At 50.5% G+C, this 18,624-nt stretch overlaps 1 long non-coding RNA gene across 1 annotated transcript; it reads right to left on the reverse strand.

The window, feature by feature from the left end:
- Window positions 1-1,229: 1,229 nt before the first annotated feature.
- On the reverse strand, window positions 1,230-5,054 carry LOC139080354 (uncharacterized). The gene is made up of 3 exons (XR_011534808.1): window positions 4,927-5,054; window positions 4,149-4,228; window positions 1,230-3,677 (listed from the first exon to the last, which is right to left on the reverse strand). It is a non-coding gene; the product is annotated as an uncharacterized lncRNA (long non-coding RNA).
- Window positions 5,055-18,624: the final 13,570 nt, after the last annotated feature.

The following is an 18,624-nucleotide window of genomic DNA, read 5'->3' on the forward strand; positions in this document are numbered from 1 at the left end:
TTCCGAGTAATTTTGAGCTGTGTGTTGAAGGGTGGATAGGAGCTTATAGACAGGCAATAGAAGGAAGGGAATTTTAGGCAGAGGGAACAGCATGTGCAAAGCCGTGGAGGCTTAAAATGGCAAAGAGTCTTCCAAAAGCAGAGAGCAGTGGAGTGGACCTCAAATCTACAGTACAAGTGGTTGGGAAAAAATGTGATTAATTTCTCTATTATTGGCATTAAGAATGTTTCCATTTTTTTATGATTGTAAATAATGCTGAAGTGAACATCTTAGTGCGTAAAGTGGTTTCCAGGTTTCGCCTTAGTGTAGATTCCTAGAGGGGACGGTGAGTGTTAGTGGGAGAGCAACCTGGTGGGCTCTGCCCTGAGACTTTGGCCAAGTCGCTGGCCCTTTTGGGTTTCCACTTCCCTGTCTCTCAGAACGCGAACCCCATGAACAGAAAGGGCTTTTCCAACCCTCACACTCAGACATCTACTGGCATCCTCACGCTGAGCTTAGACTCCTGCTGACTCAGAAAATTACTCATTATTATTTTATCTCTAGCAAGCCACATCTCTCCTCTGTGTCTCGATTACTCTATTGGCTCAGCAAGGATACCTAAAGAGACGTAGGGGGCACCAAGGGATGTTGGTGAAGTTCCTTTAATTAAAGAATTCTGCGGCCCAGAGCACGGGGCTTCCTTCCACAATATGCCTTGAGGCAGACACCTCCTTTTCTTGCTCTCCTGTCCCGTGGCCAATTGTCTCCTCCTCTCCTCCTCAGGGGGCTGGAGGAGGATGCATTCTGCGAGTGACATTGGGCCAGAGGGTGGCGGCCAGCTTTGTCGATGTTCAGTGACTGTTAATTACCGCGATGCTCCGTTGTGCCCTGATCTCCTCTCCGTGGAACCCACTCCCCAGAGACTGCACCCCTTCTCCAGGAAGAGTCCCCAAAGCTCTAACGAGAGCAAAGCCCCTCCCTCCACCTCACTCCAATCTTGGGATTTTCCCAACACACTCAGACTCTGCCCTGGAGGTGCCATCTTCTGTTGACCCTGAACGTAGACCAAACAGTGATCTGCCTCTCTGGTTTGTTGGGTTAATAAGCTTTTGGAACTTGTTCTTCAAGATTCCCACCCCCTACCCCGTGTTCATAGGCTCTGGAACCAGACTCCTTGGTTTTAAGCTTTTGCTCTGTCACTGACTAGCAATGTGAACATGTGTGAGTTACCAAATCTCCCGGTGCCTCAATTTTTAATCTGTAAAACGGGGACTTACAGCTGTAAATTTTTTTTCTTAGTTATTGCTGTATAGCAAAGCACCCCAAAACTTACTTACATGAGCAACAAGCATTGTGTTTCACTCACACATCCGTGGAGTGGGGTGGGGGTGGGGTTATTTAGGGGGCTCGCTAGGCTGGGCCCCAGCTGATCAAGACAGTCTTCTCCATGTGTCTTTTCTCTTCTTTGTGCCAGTGGCTACCTGGGGCGTGTTCTCATGGCAAGAGACAGAGGAATGGGGGGCAAGTCCAACCATGCCAGCACATATCAAGCCCCTATGGAGCCTCGTCTACTAACATCTGATTGGCCAAAGCGGGTCAGTGGGGCAGGGCATATACTCCCTCATCATGGGCGGGAGACGGGAGTGAATCTCTGTTGAACGATAATCCTAACAATCACATTTTGTCACAGTTTGCTGTAAAGGTTAATGACTTAATAACTTTAAAGTGCTTACAACAGTACCTGGCATGTCATATGTGCTTAATAAATAGTAGACATCATTTGTAGTGATAATATTCATACTAGTGGTAAAATTAACATTGGCATTTTTGTTAGTAGATTCACGTACCAGGTACTCTTTTCAAAATACACGTTTATACTAAAGTGTAAATTTCTGATAAGATAGTGTACCACAGATCTCAAATCTTTATCTTTAACAGCAGACGTTTAAGCCAAAGGGGTGAATACAGAAGGATGGAGTTTTGAGAATCAGTGAGATCTAGTGGCTAAGTAAGAGGGTTCTGGAGTTAGCCAAATTTGGATGGAAATTTAATTCAACAAAAATTTCAACAAAGAATTTTTTGTTGAGTGACCCTGGACGAGTTTCTTATCTTCACAGGGGTGTGGTGTGAATGTGAGAGATGTTGTAAGTAAAGCCCGTCACAAGGTGCCTGGTGCATGGTGATGTTGTAAATGCGTACATTTACATACACATGGCATACAAGGTCTGGAGAAGAGGAGGCAGGAGGTGGCAGAAGCCTCTCAAGGAGCCCTGAACCCCACCAGCAGGTGGCCACTGACTTCACCTCTGACCACTGGTCCATCCAGCATACATTCATTAAGCACCTACTGTGTGCCAGGCACAAGCCATAGAACCTCGTGTTCTCTCTGCTCCATTGGCCCATTCCCAAGGCTCACTTCCTCACAGTACATTCCGGAACATTCATTCTATTGGATGCTAACTAGGAGGTCAAAATTAAAATGACGACACGAGGGTTCTGCGGCAATCATGCTTGGGAACCTGCATCAAAGGGCGCCCAGCAGGTCCCCTGGCTGCGGGAGATGATGTGCAAGACAGGTGTCCGGTCTCATGTGACCACAAGACTCCTTTATTGAAGCATCTGGGGCTTCCTTAATGTCTCCCAAGTGTGCATCTCGCTCTCTATCCTGCTGCCACTGTCTGTGGCAGGCACCCCCTACCTTGCTGGCCGCCGGAGCCCCAGGCTTGCTCTCCAGCCCGCCCCCAGGGGAAGCGGACGCAGCTTTCTGGAACTCACATCCTTTGCTTGAGCCACATATGTCCCCTGACACGCGTGCTGCGGGGACCTCTTCCCTCCTCCTCTGCCTGGCTCGTTCTGTTCATCCTCCGTGATTCCACCCCTCCAGGAAGCCTCCTGCTGTCCTGGTCTGCGATGGGAGACCCTTTTAGGATCGTCTTGGCCTCCATAGCAACCTTCTCTCATACCTGATGGTACCGCCTGGTGCCTGCATGCTTTCCGCTGCCTCCTTCCCTGCGTCTTCTGAGGGCTCAAGGTGGGGACTGCAGTGTAGCCCGTGGTTAAGCTCACATGCTATGCAGCCTGATGGCAGGGTTGATACCCCGTGTGACTGTGGGCCCCTGTCCGTGCCTCGGTGTCGTGCTCTGGGCAATGGGAATAATGACAAGATGCCACATGGAGGGAGAAGCTGCTTTTGCTGCCCAGTCTCCGCTCCCCGGCCTGGCGGGGTGGGGGTGGGGGGGTGGTGGCAGAGTGTAACAGAAGGCGCTCAGATCGGGGGCCTGGGTTCGAATCCCAGCTGTGAGACAAAAAGCACGTGACTTCACACCTTGAAACCTCAACTTCCCTCTGCGAGAGGGGACGACCCTGTTTCTCTTTCCTAGGGTTGAACTGAGGATAGTCTGAGGCTCTGCAGGTGTAGGAGCCGACACAGGGAAGGTGCTTCATAAATGCAGACATCTTGAATTATGTGGGTGTGCTCTCCATCACTCCCACGGGCCTGGCCACGCCACTCACTGCACTCCTGGAAGCTAGAGCGGGAGGCATCTCGGATGGCAGGTGCATCTACCGCCTCATTTACAGATGAGGAAGCTGAGGCCCAGAGAGGACCAGGACTCATCCAAGGGCACACAGCAAGTAGGAGTTAGTAGGTCTTGGAGGAGAGTCAGGCTGGGCCTTAGGACATCTCGGGGTTGGAGAGCCTGTGGGGATGGTCAAAAACCACACAGTATCAGAATAAGGGGAGTGTGACTATTTCTGACAATGCCTTGCACAAATAGCATTCAGTTTTCAAATGGCCAGACCAAGGGTTTGTTAAATGCACCAGACGTCCCGAGACCCTAAGCTCCGCCTTTGCTTCCAGCTCCCCTGAGCAGGCATGAGGGTCACTCGCCTCCACACGCGGGGGTCTGCCTTTCTCCCCTGGCCGGTCCTGTGAAACTCAGTGTGTATCCTCAGTGCTCCAGCATTACCCGCTCGGCCAAGTGCAGCGGTGGCAGGAAGGATAGAGAAGCCACGTGCCCTGGGCCCTCCCGCTGGGCTGCGCGCGGTGTTCCACGCTCCCCCCAGAGCAGCTAGAGGTTGGGAGGGCTCCCTGGGGGCAGCTGGGCTGGTCGGAGTCTTGGGATCCCCACGCCCCAGCTGTGTGACCTTGGCAAAGTCGCCTCACTTACCAGGTCTCAGTTTGCTCATCTGTCAAACGGAGGGGCTGCTGGAATTGGCGGTGGCGTTGGTGGAATTGACGCTGCTGTTGCTGCAGGGGTGCAATGAGATAAAAGCGTATAAGGCAGTGAGCGGGGCAAACGGTGAGCGTAGTCATCATTATCTCATTTCATAACAACGCTTACAGCTGGGGCTACAAGTCGCCCCAAAGACACCCCCTGATGTCTTTGACCTGAAGGAAGGAACAGTCATATCCCGTCTTTGTCCCACCCTTGCAGGCCCGGGGGCATTTTCTTGACATCATGGAAGTCACATGCCAGGAGCTCCCTGGTGTCTGCAAAAGCACTAATGCCTGGCGCGGGTGCAGCATGTCACAGTTCCGAGCCCTTTCTGCTACACGTTACATAACCACCCCTCCCGTGCCTCCAGGGCCTTATAGTTTACACCTCACAGAGCGTCTGCTGGGTTTCAGGGATGCTGACCCTCGTCTCACTGAGGAGAACGTAGAGGCCAAGGGAGTCACACTCGGGCCCAAGGTCCTGCCCTTGGGGTGGCCGAGCGGTCCCCGGGGGGAGTGGTCCCACATGACTCTACCCCAGCCCCCTGGGCTCTGCCTCCTTGCTCTCCTTCTGCATCCTGCGGAAGATGGAGTCTCTGAACGAGGCTCTGGGACGCTGCCGCCGTTCAATGAGCTGATGGCGAAATCGGAGACTCAAGGGCTGGAGCAGAGGGAAGAGGGGCCGAGCTCTGATTCACGGGCGGGAGGATCAGTGGATGGGGAGGACTCACCCCGCAGCGATCGCCGGAAAGGCCCGGGCAGCCCGTCCTCCGGCGGACTCCCTCCCAGGGAGAGAAGGGCGGGCTGGCGGAGACCTCGGGTAGCATCTGGAGCCAGACGCGGGAGGCGAGGGAGAGCTCCCGGGCTCGGGGCAGACAGATCTGGGCTCGAATCCCAGCGCTGCCACGGTCAGAGCAACTCTGGCGAGCCTCATCGGTGAAGTGGGGGTGATGGGGTTTGTCATCGCAGGGCTCCCCCGAGCACAGTGTGTAAACAGCTGGTGGGAGCCGGGCATAAAGTAGGGGCTTGTAAAACATCTGGAAGCTTCTTTTATTAGGGCAGAGTGGAGAGAATTTCCTGTCTCTTTAGAAGATGGGTTTAAAATCTCTCAGCTGCCTCTGTTGGTCTTGAACGAGCAAGTGAGTCAATTTTTACACTATGAGATCTGATTTCTAGTGGAGGGTAAGCAGCTGAGGGCACGAGCATGTTTCTAACGGTAATAACTCATGTGTCTGGCGGGTTTCCACGGACAGGGGGCTTTCCTATACAGCCTCTCTCATCTGCCCTTCACAGACTCATTGAGCTGGGCACTGTGGTCATGGTGCAGGTGAGGATTCAGGGATCAGAGAGGGGCAGTGATTGGTCTCAGGTCACACAGCTAGTAAACGGCAGAACTGGGCTTCCAATCGGGACCTGCTGCCTCCAAATCGCCCACTCCTTCTCCCACTCCATCTTAACCTTGGGAGGAAATGGAAATGCCTTGGAATAGGGAAGGAACAACACTATAGTGAGAAGGAAGCGTCATCTGACCTCGAATGCTGATAGAAGCTTCTCTAGACCTTTCAGACTGGAGAACTTCTCTGCAAACTCACTCAGGGTATGAAAGCAACCAGTCTGCAGCAAGAAAGCTCCAACTCACCAATTTTGTGGTTTATCCATCAATTTCTCAAATTAATAGAGGCTTCCTCTGTGAATTGGGAGGACGGCAAGCCGCTGCCCAGCCTGAAACGGGACGATAATGGTAATTAATGAAGCCGTTTGCACGAGGAGCTGCAGCTGGCGAGGGAAACAGGAAAAGGTGATATTCTATCTTATTTTTCCTAGTAACTGCTCCCACTGTGCTCTGTTGGGCTCCATCCTTCTTGCTGGGCAGCCGGCTTCCTTCAGGACACCTCAGGCCCACTCCATAGCTTTCCAGTCACTTTCAGTTTCAAAAAGAACAATTTCAGCTTGGTTATGGTGACTCAATCTTGTTCATTTAAAAATATCAGTTTCCGGGCCGGCCCGGTGGCACAGTGGTTAGGTGTGCACGTTCCTCTTCGGTGGCCTGGGGTTCGCCAGTTCGGATCCCGGGTGTGGACATGGTGCCACTTGGCAAGCTATGCTGTGGTAGGCGTCCCACATAGAAAGTAGAGGAAGACGGGCACGGATGTTAGCTCAGGGCCAGTCTTCCTCAGAAAAAAGAGGAGGATTGGCAGCAGATGTTAGCTCAGGGTTGATCTTCCTCAAAAAAATTAAAAAAAATTAAAATGTCAGTTTCATATGAAACTTGGAGCTCTCCTCCGGGGTTGTGTGTGTGCATGTGTGTGTATGCGTGCACACGTGTGTGCATGTGCTTGCGTATGTGCATCCTTTGGTGTCAGGTCCGGGAGACAGCTTCCCTCTCATGTGACTGCATCCAACCTGTGGGCTGTGCCCGCCTCGTGGCTCACACTTACTGCCCCCCCTGTAGACAGCCCCGTGTCAGAGACGGCCAGTCGGCTACGTCCCCTCTCCCATGGTTTTGCCTGAGTTTCTGTCCAACACGCAGCAGCTGTGGGCTCCCTCTGACGGCAGGCTCCCTAAGGAGGAGGTGTTGATCAGATGCAGCTCAGACTCAACCACCCTCCTTCTCTCAGTTCTCACGGGCGAGTGGGGGTCCAGCTCACGGCGCTGACTCCCAGGGCCCCTGATCTTGGGAGTGGACCTGGCTGTTGACTTGAGTCCTCGCCGCCTACTGCGGTGTCCGCTCAAGTCGCGGGAAAACCCACGGGTCCTTGCCACGCCCAGCAGTGGACTCTCCTCTCTGCCCTGCCATCACCTCTGTCCCTTTCTCCGTGCACCCTGGAAGTGTTGAACCCAGAGGCAGGGGACGAGTTGCAGGTTCAAGGACTCAGAACGCTCAGAGGAGGCTTGCTCCCTGGGGGAGGGGGCAGGGAGGCGGTTCCGGGCGCATCTGGTCTCGTAGAAAGGCAGCTCCTTACTCCTCCCGGACCACTGGTGCGTCTCTCACTGGTAAATGCTGTCCTATCAGGTTGGCGTCCCCTGCCCCCGGGGCTACGGGGAGTCCTAGGGCTCCAAGAATCAGAGCTTCTTTGAGACTTTAGTCACTTTGTTCTCCGCAGTGGACCCCTGGAGCCCTTTGGAGGGGGTGGGGTGGGGGAAGCCCTGGACCTCACGCATCCTGCTCCACGCTGTCCTGTTTGTGGAGCCCAGCCTGCGCCGGGCGCTGTCAGGGGCTTTACAGCCATTGTCTGTGGCTGCTTCTCAGACCCCCTCAGCAGGTTTTATTGTCCCCAATTTACCAGTGAGGGGACCTGAGCTCAGACATAATATGGCTCGCCCGACGGGGCACGGGCAGTGCATGGCAACCCCCGGATGTGAATCCAGGTGTGCCTGTCTTCAACTCCCAGAAGGGATGGGCGAGGGTTGTTCGGGGCCACCCAGGAAGGATTCCTCACTCTCTGGTCACAGCACTCAATTTCTGTCGGGGCAACGACCTCTTCTCCATTGGGTACGGTCTTGGGGGCACCGTCAATTCAGGTGGCCTGCCCTCCTTTAGACATATGGCCCAAACTCGGTTTATTGGACCCTTGAGTCTAGAGCAGAGCGATACAGTGACAAATAACCCCCTTTCCCCCAAAACAACAGACGACGATAGAGCAGAGCTGGTGCACACTCACGCCAGCGCTGGTCCAACGGGCTGTTGGGCGGCTCTGGCTACGAAGACTCCAGAACCCATGTAGTTCCTGGAGACGTGGTTCTCCAGCTCGCCCATCAGTTCAGGGAACTAGCCAACGCTCTTCCACAAAAGCCTCTCCACCCTCCGTTTTCTTTGCTCCAGTCAGCCGCAGTTGGTCCCCATCATTTGCAATCAGACCGTTCCGTCTGGTACCCTAAGCACAGCATCGGGAGTCCTGCTCTTTGCCTGACGGGAACCCCTCTAGTCTGAGTCTCACAGAGTTATGACATAGAAAGTATTCTGAACAGGGCCCGGCACAGGCTGGCGGCAACCAGTGACCACCGCCATTATTATTACTGTTCTCCTCGTGGGCTCTGGTCCACATCGGGGTCCAGGTGGGAGTGCGTGGCCACGTCCAGCCCTCCTGGGCCTCAGGGCTGTTGGCGATCCTCACGCAGCCCGAGCTGACAGGTCTTGGTTCAGTTCCTACCAGGCAGATGCTCCTGTCGCGTCAGACGGCCACTCACTGCAGCTGGCACTAATTGACCGTGTTACGGCGTCGCAGCGGGCTCAGTCAGTTGGTGGGGTGGGGGTGGGCGGTGTTTGTGGGAAGCCGGGCCTGCTGCTGCCGGTGCTGTGTTCCAGGGGCCCCAGCCTGGGGAGGACCATCTTGTCCCACAGTTCTTCATGCTCTCCCCAATGGGCAAGGGGGCCTCAGCCGGGAGCGGCTGTGCTCACCATCCTCTTCGTCACCAAGGTCATCCTCAGCATCGTTACTGTGACGATCGTTATTGTTCTGTGACACCTACTCTGTGCCAGGCCCCTTAGGATGGTAAGGACAGCCCTGAATATCAAAGCAACAGTGACACACATGGTCACGTTACTCTCCCAGAATGCTTACAGGGAAGTTTATGCCCATTTTATGGATGAAGAAGTTGAGGCTGAGGGATGTTGCTGGAGAAACGTGGAAGGTGCTTGGGCTCCCCTTGGCATCTCTCCTTCAGCAGAGGCTGTGACGGGTTTCTCCAGACTTCCTTCAAGGCAAGCACAGAAGTATTTGATTCTTTTAGAGACAGTAGTTTGATCTACATGAGAAACGCACGCACTCCTATTAACATGGCTTTGATCCTGCTCCTTGTAAAATAATCCTGGCTCCGTGATACCAAAGGGGACCAGCCCCCGCCCTGAGCCACATCTGGATTCTTGGGGACAAACGGTGTTGTCTTCACAGGTGCTCTCTCTACAGCGGTGGCTCCCGGATTTCTGCCCCCACGCAGAGCTGTCTCCTGCACTCTGGACTCACATCTCCGACGGCCTCTCACCTCCAGACGATGTCTGATGGACCCTTGGGACTCTGCGCATCTAAGGCCTCCATGTCCTCCATCCCCATCGCCTCCCCTGCAGCTTCCACCACCTTCATTACTGGGGCTCTGTCCTTCTCGTGCTCAGTCCCAAAGCCCTGGAGCCGTCGTCGGCTCCTCTCTCTCTCATACCCCACATCCACTCCACCAGGAAAGCCCATGTTCAGAATCAGTCAGTTCTCTCCACTCTCCCTGTGGGGAACCACCACCCTCTCTTGCTGGGACTGTCCCATCAGCTTCCTAATTGGTCCCCCTGTTCCTATCTTGGCTCCACCTCCAGCTATTCCCAATGCACTAGCTGGAATCATCCTTTTAAGACATAAGTCAGACCATGTCACCTCTCTGCCTCAGCCAGGGTGGTGACCCCCATTTCAGTGCTGGTAAAAATCAAAAGTTTCAAGTGGCCTCTAGGGTCCTCCCCGACCTGGCTTCATATCTCACAGCTCTCCTCTGCCCACTCTTCCCAGCCACACGGGTCACCTTGCCATCCCACAGCACACCAGCCACACTCCTGCCTCAGGGCCTTTGCACGGGCTGCTCCCTCTTGCCCTGGATGTACACACAGCTCACTCCTTCCCCTCCTTCCAGCCTCTGCTCCTTCCTTCCTGACCACACTAAGATTGTACCACCCACACCTTACACCCTAAATTCCTGGTCCCCTCCCTCTGTCCTACTTCTCCTTTGTTTCATAGCAAGTATGACCTTCTGACGTCTTATACAACTTACTTGAGGAGAACTAAGACTGCCATTTATTGTCTGACTCCTAACACCAGTATGGTGGTTCCTCAGGGGTGAAGCTCTCTGCCTGTTTTGCTCACACACAATTCATGAGCTTCTAGAACATTGTCTGGCACACAGCAGACACTCCATGAATGAATCTCTAATAGCTTTCTTCATTTATTATTGTTTTTTTTTTTTGAGGAAGATTAGCCCTGAGCTAACTGCTGCTAATCCTCCTCTTTTTGCTGATGAAGGCTGGCCCTGAGCTAACATCCGTGCCCATCTTCCTCTACTTTATATGTGGGACGCCTACCACAGCATGGCTTGCCAAGCAGTGCCGTGTCCACACCCGCGATCCAAACTGGTGAACCCCAGGCTGCTGAAGCGGAATGTGTGCACCTAACCGCTGCGCCACCAGGCCGGCCCCTAATAGCTTTCTTCTGAACCTCAACTTTCTCCCTGAAATTGGGGACAGGAGAGCATCAGTTCATCCCACCATATAAGTATTGTTAAAATCCCCAGAGAACACAGGATCCTGTGGGGCAGGGTGCTGACCTGGTCCCTGCCCCTACTTCCAGGCTCATCTTAATCTAATCTTGTTCTCACCTTTAGGCTCCACCAGTGTCAAACCCCTTGTAGGCCCCTGCTCTGTCATACCTCAGGGCCTTTGCATGTGCTGTGCCTCTTTCTGCTCGGTGGACTCCTGGGTGTCATTCAAAGCCCTGGCTAGGTGTTGCCTCTTCCCTGAGGCCCTCCATGATATTCTCACCCTCCTCCATCCTGAGAGACTCCTTCCTTCTTCCGAGTGACTTCTGCATTGTGCACGCATTTCTCAGTGCACAGGTCCCTTTGTCTCACTGGCACTCATCTCCACATCCACGCACCAGCAGACTGTGAGCTCCTTGAGGGCCGAGGCTGGGTTGTGTCCTGAGCTGGCCCGGGGCCGGCACGTGGTGGTTGCCCAGTCCGTGTTTGTTTGTTGTGGGCGACAGAACAAATCTGACACAAGTCAGGAGAGAACAAAGCCTGTTCCGAAGATCCTTTCAAGGTCTCCGGCTGGTGGGAAATGAACAATGTCTTATGATTTGATCTTTTATTTATACTGTATACTGTATTTTCAAATAGGATTTGAGGCAGCCTGAGATGAAAGGCACAGAGACAGCGAACACGAAGCCCGGCATCTTGGCCGCCTCCTTCTGCTTCTACTCCTGGCTCTTCCTCGCTGGCGTGGAAACATGCCCGTCTCTGTTCTCCTGACAAAAGCTGCCCCAGCCCTCGCTTGGCCCTCTGTCTCTTTGCAGCTAGCGCCTTTGAGCCAGGCCTTCAGCGCCTGTCTCCACTCAGACCCACATCCTCGTCCCTCCAGGACCCTGCTCGTAGCCAGCGCAGCAGCCCCCTCCATGTCACTGACCACAGTGGCCACTTTCGGACCTAAATCATTTGCGCTCCAGGGAGCACCTGACCTTTTGACCCCCTTCCCTCCTCCGGGACTTGCTGTCCCCGCCACCAGGGGACAGTCAGCCTGCCTCCCCGAGCATCCTTTTCTCTGTCCAGAGAGGAGCATGCCACCCATCTCTAGACTCTGCTGTGGGGCTCCATGAAAGCGTGTACTCGTCACGTGCTGATAAGGAAGTCCTTTGTGGCCAGGGAGAGGCTTCCTACGCTCACATCCTCACGTTTCTTGGGCCCAGGGGAGACCTGCCAGTTGGCTGACGCCGGGAGTTGGGTCTCTGGTTGGAAGGACATGGACTCAGGAACCAGCCATAGGTGGCTTGCTGCTGGGGACGGTGCAGGGACATCCTGGCCAAAGGGCAGCTGTGTGACTGGCTCCTCTTCTCCGAATTCATGGCCAGAGTGTGAGGACTCACCCAGAAAACTGACTCAGGCTTCCAGGCGGCACTCAGAGCCTGTGCTGGGCGTGTGGCATGGCTGACTGTCAAATACATCACTCACAGTCGATGGCATGACAGTGGGTGTATGTCAGCAGCTCTTCGAGCCAGGCAGGCTGGACCCTTGGTCCTCCTCAAAGGAAAGGAGAGCTGACACTGATTGGGCACCTACTACGTGCCAGACATTCTCCTAAATATTTTACATCCGCCATCATTCGATTCTCTCAACAGCCCTGGAAGGAGGGGCGGGTCATCCTCTCCATCTCACAGGTTAAGAAACCAAGAATTAGGAAGCTTAACATTTGAAATTTCGGTAAAAGCACAATGACAAGGAGGTTGCCCAAAGATCGCACGTTTCGAAGGCCCAATGCCTTTTTTTAAAAAAAATATTTTTTTATTGAGTTCATAATAGTTTATATCAATGTGAGATTTCAGTTGCCCGTTATTTCTTCACTGTCCTCACATAAACACTCCCCTTCACCCTCTGTACCCACCCTCCACCCCCCTCCCCCTGGGAACCACTAATCTGTTCTCTTTGTCCATGTGTTTGTTTATCTCCCACATAACAGTGAAGTCATCTGGTGTTTGTCTTTCTCAGTCTGGCGTATTTTGCTTAACATAATTGCCTCCAGTTCCTTCCATGTTGTTGCAAAGGGATGATTTTGTCTTTTTTATGGCTGAGTAGTATTCCATCACATATATATACCCCATCTTCTTTATCCAATCATCGGACAATGGGCACTCGGATTGTTTCCATGTCTTGGCTATTGTGAATAGTGCTGCAATCAGCATAGGGGTGCATATGTCACTTTGGATTGCTGATTTCAAGTCGTTTGGGTAGATACCCAGTAGTGGGATAGCTGGGTCATATGGTAGTTCTATTTTTAGTTTTTTGAGGAATCTCCATACTGTTTTTCCATAGTGGCTGCACCCGTTTGCATTCCCACTGGCAGTGTGTGAGGGTTCCCTTCTCTCCACACCCTCTCCAACATTTGTGATTTTTAGTCTTAGTGATCATAGCCATTTTAACGGGTGTAAGGTGGTATCTCAGTGTAGTTTTGATGTGCATTTCCCTGATGATTAGTGATGTTGAACATCTTTTCATGTGTCTATTGGCCATCTGCATATCTTCTTTGGAAAAATGTCTATTCATCTCCTCTGCCCATTTTTTGATTGGGCTGTTTGGTTTTGTATTGTTCAGTTGTGTGAGCTCCTTATATATTATGGAGATTAACCCCTTGTCAGATATATGATTTGCAAATATTTTCTCCCAATTGGTGGGTTGTCTCCTTACTTTGATCCTCATTTCTTTTGCCTCGCAGAAGCTCTTTAGTCTGATGAAGCCCCACTTGTTTATTTTTTCTTTTGTTTCCCTTGTCTGAGAAGATATGGTATTCAAAAAGATCCTTTTAAGTTCGATGTCAAAGAGTGTACTACCTATATTATCTTCCAGGAGTTTTATGGTTTCAGGACGTATCTTCAAGTCTTTGATCCATTTTGAGTTTATTTTTGTGTATGGTGTGAGATAATGGTCTACCTTCATTCTTTTGCATGTGGCTGTGCAGTTTTCCCAACACCATTTATTGAAGAGACTGTCTTTTCTCCATTGTATGTTTTTGGCACCTTTGTTGAAGACTAGGTGTCTGTAGATGTGCGGTTTTATTTCTGAGCTTTTAGTTCCATTGATCCCTGTGCCTGTTTTTGTCCCAGTACCATGCTGTTTTGATCACTATGGCTTTGCAGTACATTTTGAAATCAGGGATTGTGATGCTTCCAGCTTTGTTCTTTTTTCTCAGGATTGCCTTAGCAATTCGGGTCTTTGGTTGCCCCATATGAATTTTAGGATTCTTTGTTCTATTTCCATGAAGAATGTCATTGGGATTGCATTGAATCTGTAGATTGCTTTGGGTAGTATGGACATTTTAACTATGTTTATTCTTCCAATCCATGTGCATGGAATCTCTTCCGTCTCTTTAAGTCATTATCAATTTCTCTCAATAATATCTCATAGTTTTCATTGTATAAGTCTTTCACCTCCTTGGTTAAATTTATTCCTAGGTACTTTATTCTTTTAGTTGCGATTGTAAATGGAATTGTATTCTTGAGTTCTCTTTCTGTAATTTCATTATTAGAGTATAGAAAAAGAACTAATTTTTGTAAGTGGATTTTGTACCCTGCAACTTTACTGTAGTTGTTAATTATTTCTATTAGTTTTCCGATGGATTCTTTGGGATTTTCTATATATAAGATCATGTCATCTGCAAACAGTGAGAGTTTCACTTCTTCACTCCCTATTTGGATTCCTTTTATTCCTTTCTCTTGCCTAATTGCTCTGGCCGAAGCCTCTAGTACTATGTTGAATAAGAGTGGTGATAGTGGGCATCCTTGTCCTGTTCCTGTTCTCAGAGGGATGGCGCTCAGTTTTTGCTCATTGAGTGTGATATTGGCTGTGGGTTTGTCATGTATGGCCTTTATTATGTTGAGGTAGTTCCCTTCTATCCCCATTTTGTTCAGAGTTTTTATCATAAATGGCTGCTGGATCTTGTCAAATGCTTTCTCTGCATCTATTGAGATGATCATGTGGTTTTGATTCCTCGATTTGTTGATGTGGTGTATCATGTTGATTGATTTGCAGACGTTGAACCATCCCTGTGTCCCTGGTAGAAATCCCGCTTGATCATGATGTATGATCCTTTTGATGTATTGCTATATTCGGGTTGCCAATATTTTGTTGAGGATTTTTGCATCTATGTTCATCAGCGATATTGGCCTGTAGTTTTCCTTTTTTGTGCTGTCATTGTCAGGCTTTGGTATCAGAGTGATGTTGACCTTGTAGAATGTGTTAGGAAGTATTCCATCTTCCCTAATTTTTTGGAATAGCTGGAGAAAGATAGGTATTAAATCCTCTCTGAAAGTTTGGTAGAATTCTCCAGGGAAGCCATCTGGTCCTGGGCTTTTATTCTTTGGGATGCTTTTGATTACTGTTTCAATCTCTTTCATTGTGATTGGTCTATTCAGATTGCCTGCTTCTTCTTGATTCAGCTTTGGGAGGTTGTAAGAGTCTAAGAATTTATCCATTTCCTCTAGATTGTCCATTTTGTTGGCATATAGTTTTTCACAGTATTCTCTTATAATTCGTTGCATTTCTGTGGTGTCTGTTGTTATTTCTCTTCTTTCATTTCTAATTTTATTTATCTGAGCCTTCTCTCTTTTTTCCTTTGTAAGTCTGGCTAGGGGTTTGTTGACTTTATTTATCTTCTCAAAGAACCAGCTCTTTGTTTCATTGATCCTTTCTACTGTCTTTTTTGTTTCAATAGTATTTATTTCTGCTCTGATTTTTATTATTGCTCTCCTTCTGCTGACTTTGGGCTTTGTTTGTTCTTCTTTTTCTAATTCAGTTAGGTATAGTTTGAGATTGCTTATTTGGGATTTTTCTTGTTTGTTAATGTGAGCCTGTATTGTGATGAATTTCACTCTCAAGATGGCTTTTCCTTCAGCCCATAGGAGTTGGTATGGCGTATTATCATTTTCATTTGTCTCCAGATATTTTTTGATTTCTTCTTTAATTTCTTCAATGATCCATTGGCTGTTCAATAGCATGTTTTTTAGTCTCCACATCTTTGTCCCTTTCTCAACTTTTTTTCTTGTAATTAATTTCTAGCTTTATAGCATTGTGATAGGAAAAGATGCTTGTTATTATTTCAATTTTCTTAAATTTATAGAGGCTTGCCTTGTTTCCCAGCATATGGTCCATCCTTGAGAACAGTGTGCACTGGAGAGGAATGTGTATTCTGCTGTTTTTGGATGGAGTGTTCTGTATATGTCTAGTAAGTCCAACTGGTCTAGATTTTCATTTAATTCCACTGTTTCCTTGTTGATTTTCTGTCTGGATGATCTATCCATTGCTGTGAGTGGGGTGTTGAGGTCCCCTACTATTATTGTGTTATTATTAATGTCTTCTTTTGGGTTTGTTAGTAGTTGTTTTATGTTTTGGAGCTCCTGTGTCGGGTGCGTAGATGATCATAAGTGCTATGTCTTCTTGGTGGAGTGTCCCTTTGATCATTACATACTGCCCCTCTTTGTCTCTCTTTACCTGTCTTATCTTGAAGTCTACTTTGTCTGATATAAGTATTGAGACACTTGCTTTCTTTTGTTTGCCATTAGTTTGGAGTATCGTCCAATGGCTTATTTTTGAACTCTCACTTGGCCCACATCTTTAACTCTCCAAGGACCATTGCAGGAAAGGAAAGAGGCACAGACTGGGCATGGGAACACCTGGGCTCGCAATCCAGAATCCAGGACCTACTAGTTGAGTCGTGTTGTACAAGCTGTTTCAACCTCTTGTAGTCTCAGTTTTCTCATCTGTCAAATGGGCACGATCACGCGGATCTCCCAGGGGCAAGTGAGAGCGCTTCAAAAACTGTAAGGTTGGAGCATCTTCTTTATTTAAGCTGCTGTCATTTCCTGCATAGGTGTTTCTTAGGGGTCTTCTCCTGTTTACTCTTGTTCCTTCCTCTGAGGCCTCTTTTCTACACAGCAGCCAGAGGGATTTTTTTGAAACGGAAATCAGTCCATGTCATCTCCTTGCTCGAAACCTTTAAATGGGTTCACATACATTCCCGGTACCCTGTGCAGCCTGGCTCTTCCTGTCTCCCCAGGACCCACCTCTTGCCCCTGCCCCCACCTTTAGCTCTTTCTCTTTAGCCCCCTGGACACTTTTCAATTCCTCATCACACTGTGCTCTTTCCTACCCCAGGGCCTTTGCACGTACTCACCCCTCTACCTGGAACATGCTTCTCTCCCGCTCTTTGCCTGGGCAGCACCTGCTCCTCCTTTGGATCGCAGCAGGAACTTCACTTTCTCAGGGGTGCTCCTTTCTGTCTACTCCAACTAAATTCGGTTCCCTGGTTTTTCTCTCTTACAGCCACGTTTCCTTCACTCTGCACACTCTGTCACTGAGTTTTTACTTGTGTGTGTGGTTTTATTTTGTTTTGTTTCTGTGTCTGTCTGCTTCTCAGGATGTGAGCTCCGTGAGGACATGCACCTTGCCTGCTCTGTGTACCCTCACATCTCCGTCCCCAGCACAGTGCCTGGCACAGAACAGAGATGCTCAACACTTTCAGTGGAAGGAAAGCGTGAAGAGGCTTCCTGTGGTTTCCCCAGGATGCCCGCAACCGGCAGCCCGGTGCTGGAGAGCAGAGAAGGAGGAATCTGCCCAGAGGCAGCTGTTAACCAGGGCTCCTTTCCACATCTCTGATCTCATTGAACCCACACAACATTTAAGCCTCGATTTCTATGTAAAGTGGGAGTAACTGGGGCCAGAGTTTGGAAGGTTAGATGTGATAAGGCATGAAGTGCCAGACACGGTGAAGGGTTTTTTTAAATGCTGTTCCTTCCCTATTTTACAAATGTCCTTGATCCCTCTGTGGGTGATATTTCTCTCACTTTGCAGACGAGGACAATGAGGACCAGAGAAGTTAGGCAGTTAGCCCAAGAGCACAGTGGCAGAGTGGTCACAAGATGGGGTGCTCTGCATTTTCTATGAGATCAGGGCACCTCCCCCACCCACCAGCCATCGGGGAGCGGTCCCAGGATCCTCTCCGAGAATGCGCCCTAGAGAGCATCCTTCTGCGCTCACTGGCCCCAGTGAGGAGCCAGAGAAGCCTGCTCTGTTTCCAGAAGAGCAGCCCAGCCATCTCCCTCTCCCACCACCCAAGTCCCCTCCTCGAAGCTTCCCGAGATGGCACTGCGGCCACCTCTGCAGAGCTGGCCCCAGATGATGAGGTCCTCCTCTCACTGGGACCCCTGGGATGCTGCACAGCAACTGACCTATATTAATCGCAAGTGCTATTCGCCGGCTTGGTCCCCTCCCGCCCAGCACGCAACCCCACCCTGCACAGAATCCTCCATCCATCCAAGGACGTTGTAAAAATAAAATGATCCAAGCCTGGCCCTCTGGGAGCCTCAGCTTTACAACGTGTCCTCCTCCGAGACGGACGGCGTTCACAACCCAGTTTGAGGAAGAGGCAACGAAGAGGAGGAGAAGATATGGGGAGGAGTGGGGAGGGGAGAGCCAGAGACAGATCCTCATGAATTTGACGGGGTGGGAGTGGAGGAGATGAGAAAGGTAGGGGAGAAAGGGGCGAGCAAAACAGGGGAGAGAAGAAACATTAGCAAAAGAGACTCAGGGGAGATTACAGGGTTAGAGGGACTGAAATCCTACAAAGAACAAACGGAAGCCTTAGAAAGAACAGCGAGTGGACGGGAACAAAGAAAAGAGAGTCCCGGAAGAAAACTGGTGAAAAGGGAAGGATGGGATGAAGGAGACAAAAGGAATGAAAAGCAGAGGAAACAGAGCACCTGGAAATGGGGTTGGGCTGCTTGCTGAGATGCGAAACAGAGACCGTGAAATGGAACAAGACTGTACCAACTCTAAAGACTGGAGGGCGGGAAGGGAGGGTTGGTTGGCGGGATACAAGGCGAGTTTAGGCGGGTCTGGTGGCTGCTGGGGCCCTTGGGCAGCGACTGGCCCAGCATCTGAAAGCTGGCCGGTGCTGTAGTCCCAGGCCTGGCGTGTCCAGCCCACAGAGCCTGGCTCCTCTGCAGGGTCTTTCCCAGCCTCCACGCCTGCCCCATCCTGCCAGGGGGACTCAGTCCTCGGAGGCCGGCTCCTGGGTGCTCAAGAGCAAAGTGCTCTCCGAGGCCCGGGTCAAACCCATGGACTGGGTTTCTCTCTCCTTCACCCTTCACGCAGAAGATCTTGTGCAGCCAAGGGTTCTGTCTGGGAACTTGTGGTCC

This window comes from Equus przewalskii, chromosome 29 (genome assembly GCF_037783145.1).
Source record: "Equus przewalskii isolate Varuska chromosome 29, EquPr2, whole genome shotgun sequence".
Taxonomy (NCBI): domain Eukaryota; kingdom Metazoa; phylum Chordata; class Mammalia; order Perissodactyla; family Equidae; genus Equus; species Equus przewalskii.